The sequence below is a fragment of the Bubalus bubalis genome, chromosome 17, assembly GCF_019923935.1.
Source record: "Bubalus bubalis isolate 160015118507 breed Murrah chromosome 17, NDDB_SH_1, whole genome shotgun sequence".
NCBI lineage: Eukaryota > Metazoa > Chordata > Mammalia > Artiodactyla > Bovidae > Bubalus > Bubalus bubalis.
Genome location: NC_059173.1, coordinates 54853742 through 54879606, shown reverse-complemented (window position 1 = coordinate 54879606; position 25865 = coordinate 54853742). Strand labels below are relative to the sequence as shown.

General features: G+C 42.1%; 1 long non-coding RNA gene across 1 annotated transcript in view; it reads left to right on the top strand.

The window, feature by feature from the left end:
* Nucleotides 1–20270, top strand: part of LOC112579967 — a 28846-nt gene extending 8576 nt beyond the window's left edge. Inside the window, exon 2 of the long non-coding RNA XR_003104322.3 lies at nucleotides 19968–20270. This is a non-coding gene — a long non-coding RNA (uncharacterized LOC112579967). The remainder of the gene's footprint in view (nucleotides 1–19967) is intronic.
* The last annotated feature ends 5595 nt before the right edge of the window (nucleotides 20271–25865 follow it).

The following is a 25865-nucleotide window of genomic DNA, read 5'->3' as shown; positions in this document are numbered from 1 at the left end:
TCAATCTTTCCCAGCACCAGGGTGTTTTCCAGTAAGTCAGTTCTTCGCATCAGGTGGCCAGAGTATTGGAGTTTCAGCTTCAGCATCAGTCCTTCCAATGAACATTCAGGACTGATTTCCTTTAGGATGGACTCGTTGGATCTCCTTGCAGTCCAAGGGACTCTCAAGAGTCTTCTCCAACACCACAGTTCAAAAGCATCAATTCTTTGGTGCTCAGCTTTCTCTATAGTCCAACTCTCACATCCATACATGACTACTGGAAAAACCATAGCTTTTACTAGATGGATCTTTGTTGGCAAAGTAATGTCTCTGCTTTTTAATATGCTGTCTAGGTTGGTAATAGCTTTTCTTCCAAGGAGCAAGCGTCTTTGAATTTCATGGCTGCAGTCACCATCTGCAGTGATTTTGGAGCCCCCAAAAATAAAGTCACTGTTTCCATTGTTTCCCCATCTATTTCCCATGAAGTGATGGGACCAGATGCCATGATCTTAGTTTTCTGAATGTTGAGTTTTAAGCCAACTTTTTCACTCTCCTCTTTCTCTTTCATCAAGAGGCTCTTTAGTTCTTTGCTTTCTGCCATGAAGGTGTTCTTCTTTGCTTTCTGCCTTAAGGGTGGTGTCATCTGCGTATCTGAGGTTATTGATATCTTTCCTGACGATCTTGATTCCAGTTTGTGCTTCGTCTAGCCTGGCATTTTGCATTATGTACTCTGCATATAAGTTAAATAAACAGGGTGATAATATACAGCCTTGACATACTCCTTTCCCAATTTGGAAAATTCTATTGTTCCATGTCCAGTTCTAACTGTTGCTTCTTGACCTGCATACAGATTTATCAGGAAGCAAGTAAGGTGGTCTGGTATTCCCACCTCTTGAAGAATTTTCCATAGTTTGTTGTAGTCCACACAGTCAAAGGCTTTGGCATAGTCAATAAAACATAAGTAGATGTTTTTCTGGAATTCTCTTGCTTTTTTGATGATCCAATGGATATCGGCAATTTGATAGGACCTATGAAAAAGTTTCAAATATGAAAGAAATGGTATTTACTTCATATGGTTAGAACAGTGGTTCCCAGCTAGGGTTGCTTCTTGCTCCCTGGGGGCTTTTGGCAATATTTTGTTGTTGTTGTTTAGTCACTAAGTTGTGTCTGACTTTTGCAACCACATGAACTATATAGCCTGCCTGACTCTGCTGTTCATGGAATTCTCCAGGCAAGAATATTGGAATGGGTTGCTATTTCCTCCTCCAGGAGATCTTCGCAACCCACAAATCGAACCTGCATCTCCTGCAGCTCCTACATTGGCAGGTGGGTCCTTTACCACTGAGCCACCTGGGAAACCCCCTTTGGCAATATTTAGAGATATTTTTGATTGCTGCAACTGGCCAGAGGGAGTGTGCGGGGTTTGGGGTTGGGGTTGCTTCTGCATTTACTGGGCAGAGGTCAGAGATACTGCTAATCCTCCTATAGTGCTTAGTGCGGCTCTCCATGACAAATCACTGTCCAGTACAAAATGTCAATAGTGCCAGTGTTGAGAACCTAGGATTAGAGTGGTATTTTCTCTCTTGTTCTAAAATTTCATGACATTTTTATAATTCAGGCATAGCTCAGAGATATTACGGGCTGAGCTCCAGACCACCACAATACAATGAATATCGCAATAAAGTGAGTGACACAAGTATTTTGGTTTCTCATTGCGTATAAAAATTACATTTATGCTATACTATAGTATATTAAGTACACAATAATAGCATTATGTCTAAAACCCAATGTTTATACGGGGTTGGCCAAAAAGGTCTTCTGAGTTTTTCCATAAGATATGACAGAAAAATCCAAATGAACTTTTTGGCTAACCCACTGCCTTAATTTGGAGAAGGAAATGGCAACCCACTCCAGTATTCTTGCCTGGGACATCCCATGGACAGAGGAGTCTGGTGGGCTACAGTCCATGGGGTCGCAGAAAGGTTGGACATAACTTAGTGACTAAAACAGCGAAAAATACCTTAATTAAAAATACTTTAGTGCTAAAAGATGCTAACCATCGTTGAAGTCTTCATTGAGTCATAGCAGTAACATCAAAGATTGTTGACCACATGTCAACAGAACAAATATAATAATGATGAAAAAGTTTCAAGTATGTTGAGAATTACCAGAATATGATAAACCTGTATGTATGATATTTCATAATGTCATTGTGCTTAGGTTTTCCTTTTTTTTCTTCTAGTAAGTTTTGTCACCCCAGATTCTAAACGATCATCATTCTCTTTCTGGAGAATTTCTTTTATGATTTAAATTGTGTCCTCCCCTTTTATTAAGGGCTGACCAATCAAAAGCCATGTGTGAAATCTCTGTATTTTGGGTAAATCTATTGTTTAGGATAGAGTTCACAATGATACTCAGTTCATTTTATGCTTTCAGAATATACTTTTCTTAGAGCTCAGGGCTGGAAACGTTTCACCTTTGTAGGTTATATTCGTTGACTTTGGGGCCATAAGCACAGTGGGTTCCTCACTTTGCCTTCGCTGCTAGGAAACTTAGGTGCTACGTTTTCTCCTCCTATCTTCCTCATCCCTTCACCCTCTTTCCTTGTTGATTCTTCCTGTCTTCTTAGATCTTGTTCACTTTTCTATCTGTACATAACATTATTTATAAACCTTTTAGAGTTAATTAATTTCTTAACTAAAATTGTCCCCTCCTCTCTCAATGTCTCCCCTTCCACAAATTCTTTGTGGAATTTTTCCCCCAGAGATTTTTTTCCCCCGTGAGTTTTTATTCCATATCTTATCTCTTTCATAATTTTAAATGTAGCTAATTTATTAGTTCAGAATGTTGCATTAGCTCATGTCCCTGTTTAATGTTCCTGCTGTCTCTCTTCACAGCAGATTGCTGCCTTTGTGTGATTTGTAAATTTTGTGGTGAATTTGTGATCAGTGGAAAATACGGTTTGTTTGTTGTCATTGGAATCCCATGCATCTTTGTTGGTCAAGTGATGAGTATATACACATTCTTTTTGAAAGTTATTAGTAGTGATTTTTAAATATACACATATGCTATATTTCATAGTAAAATTTACTAGTATAGTAAAAGTAGAAAATTATTTGAAATTTTTGTTACATCACCATATAAACAATAGGAAAATGAACTCGGTGTCATATAGCTGGGTATTATCAAATAAAAGCATGTAGAATGTTAAAATATAAAAGTTGAGTCTATGATTTTTTTTAAAAGTCCTGGCCTAGAAGTAACATCCATCACTGGTCTTCCTATTCCCTTGGCAACCATTCCAGTGGCCCCGCTTAGATGCAAAGGGAACTAGAGTCTCTGGTTGAGCCGCTGTTTCTCTGCGTAGAGGGAAGTGTGAATTTCAGTGATCAGCTTGCCATTTCCACCACAGTGGGCCTGATCCCAGCATAAAGGTAGTTCTCTTCCTTTCTCTTGCTAGTCTCCCTATGATTGAGCCTTTTGTATGTTACAGGGTCTGCTCATCACACCCTCACTCCCACTTACTGCTTTTCTAAAGATAGCATCAGCAATTGGGGGAAAGATCTGTGTACCCAGCTGAGTGCTAATGAACTCAGCCCTTCCCTAACCATGGAGAAATAGCAGTGATGAGCTATGCTGTATCCAAAGAGAGCCACAAGAAAGGTAACTCTGTGAGGGCAAAGAATCTGCTGATCTTGTTCACCATTGTGTCCTCAGTACTTGAAGAGTACTTGGCATGGATTCTTGCTAGAAAAAAATGAATGATTAAATAAATACATCGTTTTCTATCCTCTTTCTCACCTGGTTAGAATCTCTCTCTATCCCCCTCTATCTGTCCTAGAGCCTCACTCTCAGAAGCTGCCCTGCCTCCTCTCTGGTTGACAAACTCATAACTAGGGTTACCTTCCTAGTAGACCTGGCTAGGAATGTGCTGTGCCTGAAAGGGAAGAAAGAGATTATTCACTAAAGGTGTTATAAGAATTAGCCTGAATGTACCAGCAGAAGCAAGGGAAGTACCCCTGGAATTGAAATTTTGAGGGTGCTTGATCAATAGGGTCAAATGTAAGGAATGATAAACAAGATTTTATTGTTTTAGAGGTATTTTCTCAGGACACCAGTTTAAAACCCTAGCAAGGGCCCTGGGAAGCACGGTGGTTCTTAGAAGCCTGGAGACATCGCTGGATGATGCAGAGCAAAGTGCAGTGCCTAAGATACCCTGGCTGATGGTTGAGGAAGGAATAAGAAGACTGAAGGAAGTGGGCATGACGGAATGGATGGATATATTGTGTAAGGTCAGAAAATTCATCAGAAGACTATGTTGGGTTGGAGGGTCCAGAGGACTCACTGTTTAAAAGATCAAGCTAGTTATTGTTGCCTGTGAATGTCCAACCTGTCAGCAATAGAGGCTAGTTCTGAGCCCCAATATGGAACTATTCCTTGAGGAGAATGTCTGTCCACTTGGTGGCATGTCAGCCACATGGGGACCCTTTTACCCTAGAAGAGCCTGGGTGGCTTCAACAAACATTTATTGCTCACAGTTCTGGAGGCTGCGAAGTCCAAGATCAAGGTAGCAGGAGGTTCAGGATCTTGTGAGAGCCCACTTCTTGGCATCCAGAGGGTAAACTTCTTGCTGTATCCTTACATGATGGAGAGGAGGAGAGACAGAGGGAAGAAGGGAGGGAGACAGTGAGTGCTCTGGTCTCTTCCTCTTCTTCTATGAGTTAATCCCATCATGGAGCTCTACTCTCTCAAGACATCATCTAAACCTAATATCCCCCCAAGGGTCCTACCTCTGAATTTCATCATAATGGGGGTGAGGATTTTAACATATGAGTTTGGGCTTCCCTAGTGGCTCAGTGGTAAAGAATCTGCCTGTAATGCAGGAGACCCAGGTTCAATCCCTGGGTCAGGTCTTGCCTGCAGAATCCCATGGACAGAGGAGCCTGGTAGGCTACAGCCCATGGGGTTGCAAAAGAATTGGACATGACTGAGCAACTAACGCTTGGGAGGGATACAAATATCCAGTTCATTGCATCCGATAACCATGAAAATGCACTTCTCAGATGATTAACTGTGGGAAGTGTACATGACAGGTGCTCCCAGCTTCTGCCCTTCTAGACCTCCCGTTGGGTTTGCACCAAGGTCAAACCTGTGGGCTCCTAACCTATAACCAAGCATGGTAGGGGTGCTAATGAAAGCCTGTGCCTTCAACAGCTAGGATTCCTCCAGTAGGGGACTTTGGTTGGAAGATTTCCCATAGGCCTGGCTAAAACTTTCCCTGAACTGTGCTGCACTTCACGACTCTTCCTCTCCAACTCTCCTTCCTTCACGCTCCCTTTCAGGGCTGTCAGACCTGCAGCTGGTGGCTCTCCTCACTTCCTCTTGCTCCCTCCTCCCTTTATCCATCCCAGCCAATTCTCCCAGTAAATCTCTTGCATGTTTAATCCCATCTAGGCATCTGCTTCTCAGCAGATAAGAACTAAAATAGTCCATAAAATATATAGAATGCTGAATGCTGTGGTGGAAAATAACATGGTGGTGATGGGGGTGGGAAGGTGATGACTCGACGAAGAGCAAGCGGAAGAGGCTCTGCAGAGACTGGTCTCAGGTTCTAAGCAAGTGACTGCTGAGTTGGGATGTAAAGTAAGAAGAAGACAAGAACCAGGCAGAGAGCCAGAGGCTTTGGTTTCTGGCATAGGGAAGACCAGGAAGGCTGGAGTGTAGTGGGTGAGGGAAGGTGGCAAGAAGAAGATGAAGAGGTTGACACCGATCAGCTCCTGGGGTCTGTTGATCATCTGGATCAGACGGTCAACTAGATACAAGGGAGGCGCAAGCTCATGCGTGAAAATAACACAGTGATGCAGAGTTTATAGTTCTGGATGGCAGCTCCTCCTAGAACTAATGTGTTCATTCATCCATCCACTTATTCATTCATGTTGAAGTTTTAATTCTCCAAAACAGAAAACTGCTTTCCCTCCATTCACATTAGAGCTAGAGCACAAAAGCTCATTTGCAGGGGATGGTAAAGTTCTGGGGTTCTAGGGTCCAGACCTCAGCTTCTCGATCCAAAAACTGTCTACTGTCTGCCTGGATGAGATCAGACCATTAAAGATCCTCACACAAACCAAACTTGAGAGGTTGATGTCTACATGAGAATAATCCACGTAAAGGTGGTAGTTAGTTGGAGTAGCACTTTTTGTTGTTGTTCAGTCACTCAGTCATGTCTGACTCTTCGCGACCCCATGGACTGCAGCATGCCAAGCTTCCCTGTCCTTCACCACCTCCCAGAATTTGCTCAAACTCACATCCATTGAATCGGTAACGCCAGCCAACCATCTCATCCTCTGTCATCCCCTTCTCCTCCTGTCTTTGAGTAATACTCTTGCTATGTGACAAAATCTATCCAGAGAGTTAAGATTTAACCCCAGGGTTGTTTTATCAGCATGTATCTCTCAACAGATCAAACCCTTTCTCATTTCTCCTAATATATCCTTTTGTAGTTTCCATACAGATCATACTCTTAGGTCCATCAGCACATTCTTTCTTCCATCAGAGCATAATGCAATTGATTCAGTTAATGCTTTCCAGATTATAACAACCCTTTTCTCTGAACCTAAGGTCAGGGTATTCTGAAAGAATTTGGAGTGTTCTTGTAACTTCTCCACTGATCTCCAGTAGCATATTGGGCACCTACCAACCTGGGGAGTTCATCTTTCAGTGTCCTATCTTTTTGCCTTTTCATACTGTTCATGGGGTTCTCAAGGCAAGAATACTGAAGTGGTTTACCATTCCCTTCTCCAGTGAACCCCGTTTTGTCAGAACTCTCCACCATGACCAGTCCATCTTGGGTGGCCCTACACGGCATGGCTCATAGTTTCATTGAGATAGACAAGGCTGTGGTCCATGTGATCAGTTTGGTTAGTTTTCTGTGATTGTGATTTTCAGTCTGTCTGCCCTCTGATGGAGAAGGATAAGAGACTTATTGCACATTTCTTGAAACATTTCTTGGACTATGAATAGTAGTAACTAGGAGTGTGCATGTGTGCATTAGTCACTTAATCATATCTGACTCTTTGTGATCTCATAGACTGTAACTCGCCAGGCTCCCCGGTCCATGGGATTCTCCAGGCAAGTGACAGGAGATGGCAAGAATGAACATAGACATTTTAGAAATCAGTGAACTAAAATGGACTGGAATGGGTGAATTTAACTCAGATGACCATTATATCTACTACTGTGGGCAAGATTCCCTTAGAAGAAATGGAGTAGGCATCATAGTCAACAAAAGAGTCTGAAATGCAGTACTTGGATGCAATCTCAAAAATGAAAGAATAACCTCTGTTTGTTTCCAAGGCAAACCATTCAACGCCATGTAATCCAAGTCTATGCCCTTACCAGTAGTGCTAAAGAAGCTGAAGTTGAATGGTTCTATGAAGATCTACAAGACCTTCTAGAACTAACACCCAAAAAAGATATCCTTTTCATTATAGGGGACTGGAATGCAAAAGTAGGAAGTCAAGAGATAACCTGGAGTAACAGGCAAATTTGGCCTTGGAGTACAGAATGAAGCAGGGCAAAGGCTAACAGACTTTTGCCAAGAGAACACACTGGTCATAGCAAACACCCTCTTCCAACAACACAAGAGAAGACTCTACACATGGACATCATGAGATGGTCAATATCGTAATCAGATTGATTATATTCTTTGCAGCCAAAGATGGAGAAGCTCTATATAGTGAGCAAAAACAAGACTGGGAGCTGATTGTGGCTCAGTTATGAACTCCTTATTGCCAAATTCAGACTTAAATCGAAGAAAGTAGAGAAAACCAGTAGACCATTCAGGTATGACGTAAATCAAATCCCTTATGATTATACAGTGGAAGTGACGAATAGATTCAAGGAATTAGATCTGATAGAGTGCCTGAGGAACTATGGACGGAGGTTCGTGACATTGTACAGGAGGCAGGGATCAAGACCATCCCCAAGAAAAATAAATGCAAAAAGGAAAAATGGCTCTCTGAGGAGGCCTTACAAATAGCTGTTGAAAGAAGAGAAGAGAAAAGCAAAGGAAAAAGGAAAGATATGCCAATTTGAATGCAGAGTTTCAAAGAATAGTGAGGAGAGATAAGAAAGCCTTCCTCAGTGATCAATGCAAAGAAATAGAGGAAAACAATAGAATGGGAAAGACTAGAGATCTCTTCAAGAAAATTAGAGATACCAAGGGAACATTTCATGCAAAGATGGGCTTGATAAAGGACAGAAATGGTATGGACCTAACTGAAGCAGAAGATATTAAGAAGAGGTGGCAAGAATATACAGAAGAACTATATGAAAAAGATCTTCATGACCCAGATAATCACGATGGTATGATCACTCACCTAGAGCCAGACATCCTGGAATGTGAAGTCAAGTGAGCCTTAGAAAGCATCACTACGAACAAAGCTAGTGGAGGTGATGGAATTCCAGTGGAGCTATTTCAAATCCTGGAAGATGATTCTGTGAAAGTGCTGCAGTCAATATGCCAGCTAATTTGGAAAACTCAGCAGAGGCCACAGGACTGGAAAAGGTCACTTTTCATTTCTAATCCCTAAGAAAGGCAATGCCAAAGAATGCTCAAACTACTGCACAATTGCACTCATCTCACATGCTAGTAAAGTAATGCTCAAAATTCTCCAAGCCAGGCTTTAACAGTACATGAACCGTGAACTTCCAGATGTTCAAGCTGGATTTAGAAAAGGAAGAGGAACCAGAGATCGAATTGCCAATATCCATTGGATCATCGAAAAAGCAAGAGAGCTCCAGAAAAACATCTATTTCTGCTTTATTGACTATGCCAAAGTCTTTGACTGTGTGGATCACAACAAACTGGAAAATTCTTCAAGAGGTGGGAATACCAGACCACCTGACCTGCCTCCTGAGAAATCTGTATGCAGGTCAGGAAGTAACAGTTAAAACTGGATGGGGAACAACAGACTGGTTACAAATCAGGAAAGGAGTACATCAGGGCTGTATATTGTCACCCTGCTTATTTAACTTATATGAAGAGTACATCATGAGAAATTCTGGGCTGGATGAAACATAAGGTGGAATCAAGATTGCCAGGAGAGATATCAATAACCTCAAATATGCAGATAACACCACCTTCATGGCAGAAAGCAAAGAACTAAAGAGCCTCTTGATGAAAGTGAAAGAGGAGAGTGAAAAGTTGGCTTAAAGCTCAACATTCAGAAAACTAAGATCATGGTATCTGGTCCCATCACTTCCTGGCAAATAGATGGGGAAACAGTGGAAATAGTGACAGACTTTATTTTGGGGGGGCTCCAAAATCACTGCAGATGTTGACTGCAGCCATGAAATTCAAAGACACTTGCTCCTTGGAGGAAAAGTTATGACCAACCTAGATAGCATATTAAGAAGCAGAGACATTAGTTTGCCAACAAAGGTCTGTCTAGTCAAAGCTGTGGTTTTTCCAGTAGTCTTGTATGGATGTGAGAGTTGGACTATAAAGAAAGCCGAGTGCTGAAGAATTGATGCTTTTGAACTGTGGTGTTGGAGAAGACTCTTGAGAGTCCCTTGGACTGCAAGGAGATCCAACCAGTCCATCCTAAAGGAAATCAGTCCTGAATATTCATTGGAAGGACTGATGCTGAAGCTGAAACTCCAATACTTTGGCCACCTGATGTGAAGAACTGACTCATTGGAAAAGACCCTGAGCTGGGAAAGATTGAAGGCAGGAGGAGAAGGGGATGACATCACTGACACAATGGACATGAGTCTGAGTAAACTCTGGGAGTTGGTGATGGACAGGGAGGCCTAGTGTGCTGCAGTCCATGGAGTTGCAAAGGGTCAGACATGACTGACTAACTGAACTGAACTGAACATCTTTATCATATTTTGTCTTGCTATGTAAAACCAAAAAGTGCACAGTTTAGCCGGGAAAACAGTTTTTAAAAGAAATAATCACAAGAGAATATAGGAGTGTTAAAGCGGCCCAAGTACACAGTGTTACAGAAGTGTGGGAAGGGAGGATAGGAGATGCACTTCACCAAGCTTCCGAGTTCACTTTAGATTGAAGTCCACCTCCCAGGAAATATCCTGGCAGTTTGGTGGTTAGGACTGTGTGCTTCCACTGCCAGGGACCTGGGTTCAATCCCTGGTCAGGGAACTAAGATGCCCCAAGCTATGTGGTGTGATCAAAAAATAACAATAATAAAATAAAACCCATCTTCCAGCCATCAGCTAAAACTGAGGGGTTTTACTTTTACAAAATGTGTTTAATTTTCAGGTCTCTTAAAACGTCTACCCACTAAACATTAGACTTTTTACCCATTTCTTATCTCTTGTAAGACATCAACCTCTTAAATTATGGGCCCCAGAATAGACTGCAGTAGGACCTTGGCCTATGAGAATTTAAAATTTGCAGTTTTAAGAATCTGCGTGAAGTTTCATTTGTGTGAAGTTTCGTGTGACCAATTGTTTTCTGAAGGTACAAATTTGAAACATATAGGCTTCAGTGAAGGAATATCTTCATTTATCCATCCATCCATTCATTCAGCAAATACTTAGTTGACATTTGTGCAGGAATCACTCTTGAATGAGTCTAGCTGATTTTCTTTTTAAAACTTATTTAGTTTTTAAACTTTTGGCTGCACCCTGGGGCATGCGGGATCTTTGTTCCCCCATGAGGGATTGAATCTACAGTCCCTGCTTTGGAAAGTGGAGTCTTAACCACTGGACCACAGGGAAGTCCCTAGTCTAGCTGATTTTCAGTCATCTACGTATGAGTCCGCCTTCCTGTTGTCTACACTAAAGCACACGTGCATCTCCAGCAGAAGTGGGTGAGGATTCCAGGTGAGGGGTACCATGACGCTATCAAATATCTTGCTTTGCATGCTCTATTTCTTTCCTTTTTAAAATGGTTCTATTGAGGTATAATTAGTGTACAATGCATTACACATTTTTAGTTGTAAATTTTATTAGCCTTTGCATGCATAGAAATCTATAAAATGCTCACAATCAAAATAATGAACATGTTCATCATTCCTTAAAGTTTGTTCATGCCCCTTGGTGTGGATCCCATCCCTTGGAAACCACTGATTTGCTTTCTGTCGCCCCAGGTCAGTTTGCCTCGTGTAGAATTTTACACAGGTGGAATGAAATGCTTGTATTTTTTGGTCTGACTTCTTTCATTCAGGATAATTATTTTGAGATTCAGAGATGGTATTGGATGTATCAGTATTTCATTCTTTTTACTGCTGAATTGTATTCCATCATATGTATATAGCACTTTTTAAAAATGAATTAATTAATGTTTTGGCTGCACTGGGTCTTCGTTGCTGTGCATGGGCTTTCTCCAGTTGCAGCGAGCAGGGGCTACTCTAGTTAAGTACATAGCCTTCTCGTGGTGGTGGCTTCTCTTTTTTCAGAGCACAGGCTCTAGAGCGTGGGCTCAGTAGCTGTGGCGCGTGGGCTTAATTATCCTGCGGCATGTGGAATGTTCCTGGAGCTGGGATTGAACCCATGCCCCTGCATTAGCAGACAGATTCTCAACCACTGGACCACCAGGGAAGTCCAATATAGCACTTTTTATGTATCCATCCATCTGTTGATGGACAAGTGGTTTGTTTCCAAGTTTTGGCTTGCTTGGAGAATTCCATGGACAGAGGAGCCTGGAGGGCTACAGTCCATGGGGGTCTCAAAGAGTCAGACACAACTGAGCAACTGAGCACCTTTCTTTTCTTTTCCGTAAAAATGTTATGGCAACATTGAAGAATTTTAGAAAAAATAATTTAAGATTTCATTCTATTGATACTGTTTTCATTGCTGCCTTATTTTCTTCAAATTTTGCCTGTATGTATACCAATTTTTATATCTCTATCCATATGCATATACATTTTTTTACTTTTAACTTTTACTAACTTTTTTAAAATTGAAGAATAACTGATTTACAATGTTATGTTTATTTCTGCTGTACAGCAAAGTGATTCAGTTATATATATATATATATATTTTCATATTCTTTTCCATTATGGTTTATCACAGGATACTGAATAGAGTTCCCTGTGCTATGCAGTAGGACCTTATCATTTATCCACCCTGTGTCTAATAGCTTGCATCTGCTAATCCCAAACTCTCAATCTATCTGTCCCTCCTGCATCCACCTCCTCCTGCAACCGCAAGTCTGTTCTCTATGTCTATGAGTCTGTTTTGTAGATAAATTCATTAGTGTCATATTTTAGATTCCACATATAAGTGATATAGACTTCCCTGGTGGCTCAGATGGTAAAGAGGCTGCCTGCAGTGTGGGAGACGCAGGTTCGATCCCTGGGTCAAGAAAATCCCCTGGAGAAGGAAATGGCAACCCACTTCAGTATCTTTGCCTGGAAAATTCCATAGACAGAGGAGTCTGGTAGTCTACAATCCATGGGGTCACAAAGAATTGGACATGGCTGAGTGATTTCACTTTCTTTCTTTATAAGTGATATCATATGGTATTTGTCTTTCTCTGGCTTACTTCATTTAGTATGATAATCTCTAGGTCCATCCAGGTTGCTGCACATGGCATTATTTCATTCTTTTTTATGGTTGAGCAGTATTCCCTTATATATGTGCCACACCTTCTGTATCCATTCATCTATTCACAGACATTTAGGTTGTTTCCATATCCTTGCTATTGTGAATATCGCTGCTATAAACATAGGGGTACGTGTATCTTTCAAAATTATAGGTATGTCCAGATATATGCCCAGAAGTGAGATTGCTGAATCATATGGCAACTCTATTTTTAGTTTTTTTAGGAACCTCTATACTGTTTTCCATAGTGGCTGTACCAACTTACATTCCCACCAACAACATAGGAGAGATCCCTTTTCTCCACATCCTCTCTAACATTTATTATTTGTAGACTTTTTAATGATAGCCATTCTGACTGGTGTGAAGTGGTGTCTTATAGTTTTGATGTGCATTTCTCTAGTAATTAGCGATGTTGAGCCTCTTTTCATGTGCCTGTTGGCCGTCTGTATGTCTTCTTTGGATAAACGTCTATTAGTTCTTCTGCCCATTTTTCTATTGGGTGGTTTGCTTTTTGTTGTTGAGTTGTATGAGCTGTTTGTATATTTTCAAAATGAAGCCCTTGCCAGTTACATCATTTGCAAGTATTTTCTTCCAGCCTGTAAGTTGTCTTTTTGTTTTGTTTATGGTTTCCTTTGTTGTACAAAAGCTTGTAAGTTTGATTAGATCCCATTTGTTTAGTTTTGCTTTTATTTCTATTGCCTTGGGAGACTGACCTGAGAAAACACTGGTATGATTTATGTCAGAGAATGTTTTGCTTATGTTCTCTTCTAGGAGTTTTATGGTGTCATGTCTTTTTTTTTTTTGGCCGCAGCATGTAGGATCTTGGTTCCCTAACCTTAGTAGCACAGAGCCTTAATCACTAGACCACCAGGGAAGTCCTGTATAGTGTCATGTCTTATATTTGTCTTTAAGCCATTTTGAGTATACTTGTGTGTATGGCATGAGGGTGTGTTCTAATTTCATTGATTTATATGCGACACTCCAACTTTCCCAACACCATTTGCTGAAGAGACTGCTTTCCCCATTGTATATTCTTGTCTCATATACTTTTACATTTTATTCTTTTTACTGAATATTGTATATTACACATTGTTCGACACTAGGGATAAGGCTCTGTTGCCAATTTGACTTTGTGAATTTTCTGAAGGGTGCACATTTAGGAATGGAATTACAGAGTCACAAGATACATTTATTTAAAATGCAATACGTATTGCTATAGAGCTTTCTGAAAGAGTTGCATTGACTTATAATGTTACTGAAGTCCATGAGTATATGAGGTTCTCCAGTAATAAAACTGCTGACTCTGCAGCGGTAATATGACCCAGGCTTTTCTCATTTTCTTGTCTTTGATAACTGCCACCGGTGCTCATTGAACCCACAAGGAAGCCGTGGGTGGGGCAGTAGAAAGAAGTGAGGGGGGGTCATTACTTTTCTGGCCCAGTCTCCATGTCTGGGATTGTGAAACCACAGCCTGATGTACCTGCCCCTTCCCTGGAACTCCTGAGAGTCCCACCAAAAGCATCTCCTTTGCTGATAGCTACTTCCAGTCTGGCTCCACATCTTGGGGCCTGGGTCTTCATGCCTTCCTCCCCCTCCACTGACTGTCCCCTCTTCCTCTGTCCTCGGCCTTGTTGACTAATAGCCACTCCTCCCTTCTGTGCCTCCAAGGTCAGGCTGCCGAAGTGCAGACAGTTCCCACCATCTGCCCAGACACTTACCTTTGCTGCAAAGAGTGCTTCCTGGTGAGCTCAGTTTTCTTACAGAGAGTCAAAGCCATTCATACATCCAACTACTAATTATTCAGCAGTGTATTCGTCAAAATCCCAGCAGGAAACAGATGGCACACTCAAACTGGGCAACTGAAAAGAGTTTAATAAAGGGATTATTTGCAAATATAAGCAGGAGTTGAGGAAACCAACAAAGGCTGATAGAGTGCCTAGGGGCTTGCAACAAACAGGAGCAATGTCCACCTAAATGGACAAGAAGAGAGTGGTTACAGAAACTCAGAGATAGATAGATAGATAGAGAGGGCTGCCCGGTAGAATCTAGGACCTTAGGAAGAAGGATGCGGCAATCCATGGTAACTCAATGATGAGGACATCAGGGGAATACACACCTAAGCTCACTCTCCTCCTGCCCCTGGTATCCTGCCCCGGCGTCCATTGATTGAATCCAATCAGAGGCCATAGAGTCAAAGAGCCTGTTTATGGAGGCAGGAGGTGGAGACAAAGCAGTGCAGTACTGCGCATGAGAATAAGACTGGTAGGGATGAAGTGTGTTCTGAGCATCCTGTGATGACTGAAGCAGACAGGAATAAAGGCCATGATGGGGTTGTTCCAGACTGTCTCAAGGCAAATACTGAGGCTACCAGTGTTCGGAAGGGGTTAGAAAGAAGGGTGAGGGTCTTGCCAGGAGCGGGCAAAGTTCTTGTGCCATCTCTTAACTTTCTAACAATGAGGATATATTGGGGAGGGGCAGTATTTTCCTGAAAACAGGAGATCCAAGGGTTGCTCTTAGACTCACAGCATGGAAGTGTGGGGGCCTGTTCATATTTTTACCCACTCTGTAATTTGCTGTGTTCAGTTACCCCATGTCTTTCCATGACACGCTGTCTCTCTATCAGGAATGTGGATGCTAACTTACTTCATAATTACTAAGTATTGGTGACTATCATGGTGCTGGAAATACAAAGATACTTGCTATGTTTCCTTCACTCAAGACGAGGAGATCTAGCACGTGAGCATGTGGTATTTAGAACAGAAAGTAACAAGCACGCCTAGAGAAATACACAAAGGAAACCCATAGGAGCACAAAGGATGTCAGAGAGTGACGTCACCTGACTTCACCTTCTTCTGTTGGTGGGGATTCTCTGTTGAGAGTCCTGCATCCATTATTAAGACAGACCTTCAGAGACTTCCCTGGTGGTCCAGTGGTTAAGACTTCATGCTTCCAGGGCAGGGTGCATGAGTTTGATCCCACGTGCCAAGCAGTGCAGCTAAAAAATAGAAATAAAGAAAAAATTTCTATAAAGACAGATCTTCAGTTGGATAGAGATACCAAGAAACTCTCTGAGACCTCACTGCTCTGCAAAGTATGAACTTTCATCCTGTGAGTGTGTCTTTTGAATATGTTATGTATTTCCTCTTTGGTGAATTATTATTTTTATTCATCATCTTTTTTTCTTATAAATTTAAATCCAGTTTTTTTAGTATTATAGATGTTATTCTGTCATAATTGATGCAGATCTTTTTGACAGCCTGATTTTTTCCCTTTTAATATTAGTAATGTTATTCTACATTGTATGGATGTCTTAAAAGTCTGCTCATTCAAACCTGTCATTTGTCAGTCTTTTCTGTTGATATTGTTTATGTTTCTTTAGAGCTGAGAATATTACCATTTCTCTACAGATCTACATGCATTTTAGTCTATTTTCTACCAGACTTTCATGTAATTTTCTACCAGACAATTCATGTAACTTTGAATTCTAAGCACTTTTAATCTATTTGAGAATGATTTTGTGTGTTCTTTAATATATGCACCTACATTAATTCTCCTCCCAAATATTACACATATATTATCTATACTATATATTATGTATTCACTTCAGTTCAGTTGCTCAGTCATGTCCAACTCTTTGCGACCCCATGAATCACAGCATGCCAGGCCTCCCTGTCCATCACCAAATCCCAGAGTTCACTCAAACTCACGTCCATCCAGTCAGTGATGCCATCCAGCCATCTCATCCTCTGTCGTCCCCTTCTCCTCCTGCCCCCAATCCCTCCCAGCATCAGAGTCTTTTCCAATGAGTCAACTCTTTGCGTGAGATGGCCAAAGTACTGGAGTTTCAGCTTCAGTATCAGTCCTTCCAATGAACACCAATATATTATGTATAGTATATTGCATTATCATCCAATTTACCGAGAAAACTTTGGGAAAGTCCAGAGCAAAGTCTGCCGCACAAAGCACTAGAAGGTTCCTTTTGGGCTTATACTAATCCACTAGTCAATATTCTTGGTGACTCCCCCTGTGGATTACCTGTTTCAGTGTGTGTATTCTGCCTGGTAATTGTCTGTTTCTGCCATAGATGATAAGTTCCATAAAAGCAAGAATCATCTATATATCTTCTCACTTAACAAGTACCTTACCCATTGTTTATTTGGCACCATAAACATTTGCTGAATGAGTGAATAAATAAAAGAATGAATTAAATCCACCCACTGTTTTAATATTCATCTTCCTGTAAGTCCACAAGGAGCAAGTCAAAGACTCTGAGATGCTACTTCCACCACCTGGTTTATATTATTTCCTGGATCCATTAGTCTCATAACCTTCTCGAAAGAGAAAATTATGTTAGGTGTGCCACATGCCTAGCGGATGCATACTGACTCCCAGTCATCACTGCCTTTTGGTCTAAGCGCTCACAAAACATCTGCTCCATAATCTTTTCCTAAATTTTGTCGGAAACCGTCAGCAAGCCTCCTGACTTCCAGTCTCCATTCTCGCCTTGCCCTAATCCCTTTTTGAAAAAGAGGACAGGGACCATGACTTAACTTGGCTTGGTTTCTTCTTTGCTGAGCAATATGCTGAAAAATAAAAAGTAGTTGCTTAATAAATGTTTCATGAATGAATGGACATATAAACAAATAGGAAAAAACTAATTATTTATTATCCAGCTCCCTGATACCTCAGTTGATAAAGAATCTGCCTGCAATGCAGGAGACCTGGGTTCAATCCCTGGGTTGGGAAGATCCTCTGGAGAAGGGAAAGGCTACCCACTCTAGTATTCTGACCTGGAGAATTCCATGGACTATACAGTCCATGTGGTCACAAAGAGTTGGACACAACTGAGAGACTTTCACTAAACCTTCTAGACAGCTTAAATGAAACTGTCTAAATAAACAGGTGATGTTAGGAAATGCATACCAACAGCTCCCCTCTGTTCTGTGCTGCTTCTGGGTGTGATGTGGGGGCAGCTGGAAAGTGTTGACTGCGTTGGAAGGAATTCACAGAGAAGCAGACCGATGAGCTAGCCCCTGCCATCAGGGCAAAGCACTTCCTGGTCAACATGGAAATTCTCAAGCGTAGGTCCTTTGATCAAGATGTGACTCAGACTGAGAAAAGTTTGTAGACATGTGACTTCAATTCCAGTTTGCAACTGTTAGAACTTTTATTTCTTTGTCAATAAAACAAGAAAGTGGGGTTTCCCTGGTGGCTCAGTGGTGAAGAATCTGCCTGCCAATGCAGGAGACACAGGTTTAATCCCTGGTCTGGGAAGATCTCAAAGGCTAAGGAACAAGTAAGCCCATGCACCACAGCTATTGAGCCTGTGCCCTAGAGCTTGGGAGCTGCAACTGCTGAGCCCATGTGCTGCAACTACCGAAGGCCGAGCACCCTAAAGCCCGCGCTCCGCGACAAGAGAAGCCCTTGCACTGCAGCTTCAGAAAAGCCCGCACGCAGCAACAAAGACCCAGCATAGCCAAAAATAAATAAATAAAACTAAAAAAAAAAAAACAAGAAAGAAAGCAAATCTATGTGTCACGGTTTCTTCTCTGGTCTCATCACTTGTGCAGTGTCCAAGCTGGATCACTAGTTTTGGTGTGTGTGGCAGGAATATGAAAAAGCAAGCCAAGTGTACTCTAAGTCATCTGCTTCAAATATCTCACTCAAATCTTTAATGTTATTACGCACCAATGGTGCTTAGTTCCATTTGTCGTAAAGCAGAATCAAGCTAATCTTTCTGAAGGTCAGGCTGAAAGTCCTCTGGTTTAGGGACACATCGATATTAAATTGAAATGAATGCATTTTGTGTTGAAGTAGCTGATAAGCGAAGCCCAATCAAAGAAGAGAATGAATGCAAGGCTAAGGCTACATTGGGTATTGATGTGTTCCAATCAGGGTCATCAGGCCCCTCTGCTGGCCTGGAGACTTGTCAGTTCAGATGAAGAGAAAGAGTGGATAGCCGGAGTTAGCCTCACCCTGCACGTGAGCAGCAGCACGAGTCAAGGGAGAGTCCTCCTTGCTCACTTGCTGCCTGCCACACCTCTCTGCAAGACTGTTACTAAAACAGGGGACACATGGCTGTAGTTTGCTGACACCTGCCCTCTATTCTCAGCCTCCTCAAAGAAGAATGTTTCTTGACCTTCTCCTGGCTGACATCTGGCTCCCTCAGAGGGCAAGACCCTCTCAGATGGTCTGCTACTTATTTCCTCTTCACACAGTAGAGCCAGGGTGGAGCAGGTATTTTCCATGTTTTACTGTGCTGAGACTGCCCTCCTTCCCTCCTTCCTAACAATACTCTGCTTTGAATCTCACGCATCAGATGACTCCATCCCCAATTTCAGCTCCCTACTGATCCCTACTGCTGCAGTCCACAGGGTCCCAAAAAGTTGGACACGACTGAGTGACCGAACAACAACTGATCCCTCAGCCACTACCCTTCACTCCTTGAAAATTTTAGCAACCAATACAATATCGCTGTTTTCAAAATCAGTGTGATTATTATTCATGTAATTTCAATAGCCAGATATTCTTTCCAATGCCCTGGTCTTTCAGTCTTTCATCTCCTTTTTCCAATGGCCTCATCCTCTCTGCTGCTCACTTGATGACCATATCTTTGAGCTTTTCATTCTTAAGAAATTCAACACTTCTAAAATCTTAATTTTAAACATTCTACTCTCTTACCACTATTATCTTTCAAACTTGTATCTCAACATGGACAATTCTTCTGTACCAGGACTTTAATCCAATGCTCCTCTCACCTTCTCCTTGTTTCACCCCCTGACACTGTCTCTTTCCTGCCCAATTTAAATTCCACAGCTAATCATCCCTTTGCATAGACTCGATTCTCTTGCCCCTCTCTCCCTGGTACTGGCTTCACCAAACCAAGGCTCTCATTAAATTTCGACTCTGCCTCCTGGACCAGCACACATCATACCCTCCAAGCATGGCCAGACAAACACCCAAACTTGCTGAGTGATTTCACTTTAGATTTACAGTCACTATCCTCGGGTGGTCCTGGATATTGCCTGGAATTCACCCTGATTCCATCACTTTGCCATGTTCCTAGGCAGCCAGATCATGCCTGCTGTCTCTTCAAACCTCCAGCATCTCTTCCACCACTTTTGTTCTCAGCTGATGGTGTGCTTCCTATTTAAGTGAGGAAACAGAAGTGATGCTCCCAATATCCACAACCAACCACCACCTCCCCGTGCCCATTTACTCTACCCTTGGGTCCCATCCTCTCTGACCTACTCAAGGATGTTGCTGCAGCAAGTATCCCCTTTCTCCTCCAGTATCATCAAGTGTTCCTCCTCTGTTGGATAAATGTCATGATCGTCAAGCATGTTGTTATTATCCCATTAGAAAAAAGTCCCTCTTGACTCCACTGAATCCCATTTATCCCTTTCTCTTGACAGCAGAACTTCAGAACTGTCTGTTCCCACCATTTGCAATCTCTCTTCTCCCTGAAACCCACACCAGTCAAGACTTCACCACCACTCCACCAAAACTGCTCAAATCACCAAGGACTTCACATGGCTCAGCTCCATCAGGCAGTGCACGGACCTCATCTGATGGCTCTCTCAGCACCTTTTCTCTCTGTGTGTGCCTGCAGGGTCCACAGCACACTGTGCTCCTAAAGAATGGACGAGTTCTGGTTTGATGAAATTCAATGTGTGGGATATGAACGAACCAATAGACAAAAGTATGTCTTATAGCTACTCGCCCACCTGCCTTCTCTGAGTTAACAATGATTGATGACCGAGCAGTAGTAAGGAATGTTAATTGGTTTCATTTTGGCACACTTGGGGTTCTTGCCAGGGACTGTGGGTTGATGGGGGGAAAGTCTGAGGGAACCCTGTACTTTTTGTTTTCCAGCTGAAACTGAGCGTCCTCTCTTCCATCTCCATATCTGAATCGCAGAATACTGTTAGATTTGGAATGTGTCTTACGGAACACCTAACCAAAAACTTCATTAGTCCAGAGAGGCTGAATGACCTTCCCAAAGTCTCATGGCCAGTTAGTGATTCATTTGAAATAGGACCTTAACTTCTCAGTCAAGAGTCCAACATCCTCTCTACACACTTACTGTTTCTCTACTTCCTTATGGTTCTTTCGATGTCCACATTCTGCAGTGATGCTTTCAATTTACTTTGCGAGGAATCCTTTTATTCTCCTGGACTGTGCAGGGTCTGTATGTCCAGCATCTTTCCCAAACACACTTGGGGATGATAGGTTTCTAACAGTATTTCAGTGTGGGCATTCTTTTATAAAATTTAAGAACAATTAATTTACAATGTGTTAGTTTCAGGTGTACAGCAAAGTGATTCAGTTATACATGCACATATATATATATATATATATACACATATATACATATATATATATATACACATACACACACCAGATTCTTTTCCATCATAGGTTTTTAAAAAATATTTTAATTTAATTTTTTATTTTATTTTATTTTATTTTTTACCTGGACCTGATTTATTTTTTTTTAATTTTATTTTATTTTTAAACTTTACATAATTGTATTAGTTTTGCCAAATATCAAAATGAATCTGCCACAGGTATACATGTGTTCCCCATCCTGAACCCTCCTCCCTCCTCCCTCCCCATACCATCCCTCTGGGTCGTCCCAGTGCACCAGCCCCAAGCATCCAGGCCTTTCATTCCCTGTTTGAGGAGTCCTGCTGTCCTCATGGATGGTTTGGAATCTTTGGTTCCATCAAAGAACATGACTTCACTTATCAGCGATAAATCTGACAGCAGCTTTGATTTGTAGCTTTGCCCCCAAGTTGTAAGAGAGACACTCTTGGCAGAACCCCAGAGAGCATTCCAGGGCCAAATACTTAAAGATGTTCTCGATTGTGCAACATTTGAAAACACCATTCTAACCTAAAACCTTAGACTCACTGCTTGTTCAGTTACCAGTCCCATGCGATCGCTCCAGTTCCATTCCTCAGTCAGTCCTCTGGCCTCTGAACCTCCGAGCACTTTCTGAAAGTCTCCTGAGCTCTGCCCACGTTGTTCTGCCACTGAGCTGTCCCTGTCTTTATACGGATAGTGAGGACAACGGGAGGAAAATAAAGCCATCCCTCTCCCCTGCACGCAAATGACAGACCTTTTAGGACAATAAGCAAGGACACCTTCATGAGATAAACTGGTTTCAAGAACAGAGTCAAACTTGTTGAAAGCTACTGCCATACCTAAGGAAGACTGGGTCAGTTTAAAGGTGGGGAGGGCAGCCTGAACAACAGCTATCGTGATAGCTAACACTTCCTTTCATACCCAAAACTAGTCGGGGTTCTTTCTGTGCATTATATTAGATGTATTACATTTAAACCTTACAACTGTATAAAACAGGTACTGTTTGGATGAGAAATCTGAGGCCCAGAGAGATTAAATAGCTGCCAAGGCCGCATAGCTAGTACAGTGGGAGGATGATTAGAGTCAGGTCCTGACTCTGGGGGTCTTCACTCAACCATGGTATATTTTTAGAAGTCACAAATAGGAGAGCTAACATCCATTCTTGGCAAAGCCAGTTGGGGACTTGAAGTCAAACTGTTCCTCTCTAACCATACTCGTGAGGTCATCCCTTCAGTAGGTAAGAGGTCCTCAAACTATGTCTGTTAAGGAGCCATTTCTAACAGCATCCATATCTCTGAATCTCCATTTTAAAATCCACTTTAAGATTATAATGTAAGCTTTCCTGGAGCTCAGCCTACAGAGAGAAAATGCAAATCAACACATGGAATTTGAGTTTTTTGCTCAGACTCTGCGGCTCCCCAGGTGGCTTAGTGGGTAAAAAAGCCACCTGCAATGCAGGAAATGCAGGAGACACGGGTTCAATCCCTGAGTCAAAAAGATTCCCTGGAGGAGGACATGGCAACCCACTCCAGTGTTCTTGCCTGGAGAATCCCATGAACAGAGGAGCCTGGAGGGTTACAGTCCATCAGATCGCAGGGTTGGACATGACTGAAGTGACGGAGCACGCACTGTGGGTCTTTCTTTTTTTTTTTTTTTTAACTTTACAATATTGTATTGGTTTTGTCTGGCAGCTCCTCTGAATCCGCGCCATGGGTGCTGACGGATCAGGTGCCGGGCTGGGAGCCAGAGCCCGGATGCGCAGAGCACTGCCCTGGGGAGATCCAGGTGCTGATTTCGCCTGGAGTCTTCAGACATCATGGCATCACAAACCTTTTCCTTTGAAGTTTCGACCTGCCTATCTTCCTTATTTGATTGGTGGTTTCACGATGGAAACTATCGTGATTTAGATGTCTAGTTATTCCCCTACTGGGTCTGTCATTGCCCCGCCTGCTTCCTCAAGATATGTCAAATCGCTTCAGCTGACTTCCAGCTACCAGAATTGCATGTCTGTGCTGAGAACTTTCCCCCAGAACAACAGAAGGCACACAGCAAAGGGAAATTGCCTGGCACACAATCTATTCCTCTCCCAGTAGTCTTCAACCAATGAGTCTTAGGACGAGGTGTATAAATACCCCAGCTCTCTCCTCCCTCAGGTGGGATAATGCTGAAGTTCTGTGTTGCACTGTTTACCTGTGGGATTAAGTTCCAGTCATCTACACAGGTGTGCATCTTAAATAACACATCCTACTGACTGCTTCCCAATCCCTGTCTCACTTCTCCACTCCTCTGGGAGCATCCATACCCCAGAAATTTTCTCTCAGGGTCTGCTGAGGGGTGTGTGTGAGAGAGAGAGAGAGAGAGAGTCACTCAGTCATGTCTGACTCTTGCAACCCCATGGACTGTAGCCCACCAGGCTTCTCTGTCCATGGAATTCTCCAGGAAGAATACTGGAGTGGGTTGCCATTCCTTTTGCCAGGGGGAGCTTCCTGACCCAGGGATCAAACCCACGTCTCCCATATTGCAGGTGGATTCTTTACCATCTGAGCCACCAAGGAAGCCCCTGCTGTGGCGGGAACCTCAAGTAAGACAAAGGGTGAAGGCAAGGAACAATGATAGAACAGCTACAGTTTCCTGCATCATGTCAAGACTGTTACAGGCATGATCTTATTTCATCCTCTCTACAGCCATAGGCTATAAGGGGTTATCTTACAGAGGATAATCTGAAGCGCAGGAGGAGGTATAACTTGCTTATGGTCACGTCGCTGCTCAGCAGATAAGCTGGATGCTGAACACTCACTGTTCTCTTTGGCCCCATGGCCATCCTGGTTCCACCCTACCCTGTGGGCCCAGGTCAGTGTTCCATATTCCAGATTAAAGACTCAAGAATACATGGAATCAATCTTGAGTTTGATTATTCTGGAATAACCTCTGATGATTTGTCGTCCTATTACCTATTCCGTGGATAGATCAGCAGCGATAAAACATGTGGCAACCTAAGCAAGTGTTTTCAAAACACCTTTTCCTCCTCTGCTGTGTTTCCCTTCGTGGAGACTGAGGCTGTGCCAAAGTGAAGGCAGGAAGCAGGCGTGACTCACAAACAGCCTGCTTGGCGGACTGCTTTGTAATACTCTTCGCAGACAACTGATGACACAACCACGGAGCTGAGAGAAGACAAAACCGGCTGCGGTGTAAAGACGCCATCTCTTTACATCTCTGTGCCTGGCTTCATTCCTGCAAACGTGTTCCTAGGCTTTGTGTGGACAAAGCCTGAATAACTCCACAAAGAGAGATTTGGTGTCTTCTCATATTTGGCAAATAAGTGACCAGATTTTGTTCTTGTTGTATGTTTTAGCCTCAGAGGAAAACTACAGTTTTGTTTTGTTTTCTTTTTGGTCAAAGATCTCTCTAGAGTCAGACCGTAAGTCTTTCCTGAGCACACACAGAATATAAATTTAGCAACAAGCTCTTGTCCTCAAAAACATTAGGGTCTCATAGCAGAATTGACCAACCTAATCCTTCCGTGGAACTGGAAGTCCCCGCTCTCTCTGTTGTCATGCCTCACCCGGACACCTGGATCTCAGGGCTAGGAGCGACATGCTCAGTCACCCCAGGACAGAACATTGTCAGTTCTGTTACTTTCTCAGGGATCCTCTGTGAGAGTCTAGCTTCCGGACAGTCCTCCGTTCTGCAGGTAAGACAAGCAGGGTTGAACCGGGGCTGTCCATCCTGATCACCTGTAAAGACCCTCCCTCTCGGGATGTCGAGATGGATGGTCTGTGAGGGAGTAATTGTCCTAGGGCCACTATTGATTAAACGCTGAGAAACATGCTTAGGTTGCACATGCCGTCAGCCGAACCAGTGACAGTTCTGTGTCTTCCTATAAATTCTTCTTTTCCAGCTGGGCTTTTTCTGTGGTTTCATATTAAAATAGACACTTCCTAATTAGATGGATCTCTGTCGTGAGGATCCATCTGAGAACTTCGGTGGTATTTTCCTATTAGATATCTCTTCACAAATCAGCCCTGTGCTTTCCAGCTTTTCTAAATCATAACTCACTGAATAGCTCCTTGAGCAGGCAACAGCCCCATAACTAGTAATTAGTGTCCTGTCAGCTGATATCAGCAGCATTAGTTTTTAGCTGCTGACATCAGCAAGTCATTCATATATTTAAAGCCATAGCGACTCATAATTGCAATGAATACATCTGAACTATCTGATGAATAAGAAGATCTTTTTTTTTTTTTTAAATAAAGCAAACCATGTTTGGGTGAAAATATATAAAACAAATTAAAGTTAAGAATTACAAGACAGATTTCAGCATGAAAACAAGTCTGTGAAGAGCCCACAGTCCTAGACAGTCTTCCCAGGTCTGACACAGACATCTATCATAAATCCACAAACAAGTCTGCTCCTTTCTGATTAGAGGATGGTTTGGTCAAGGTTATAGAGAACATCTGTTTTAATGACAGAAGTCAGTAGAATGGCAATACTTTGAGCCCTTCCATTTTTGTATTCACTAATTGTTCATAAAGGAGTCAGTGATTTTTTTCAAGTACATTCTGATTAAAAAATAAGGCCAAATAAATACTTGACTCTTATTCTGAAGGGAAAAACTGTGTAAAGTTTCCTTTTATTATGTGAACCCTATATGAACAATACCTATATAGGTTTTTAGAAAACTTAGAAAAATTACTATGATCGAAATACATAATAGGAAAATAAGAATCATTTTAAATAAATTAAATATGAATAAAAATTCCTATTTTGTTGGAAAAGCTATATTATGCTTAGGAAATCATCAGAGAAATAACAATTTTCTTTAAGGAATGTACTTTGTCTATTACTTAACTTCTTCTAGCCCCTCAAAAGACTATCAAAGTAACATCTGTTTTTAGATTTTGTTCTGAGGTTTTGCACCAAATTGATGATTGCTACACCTGCAA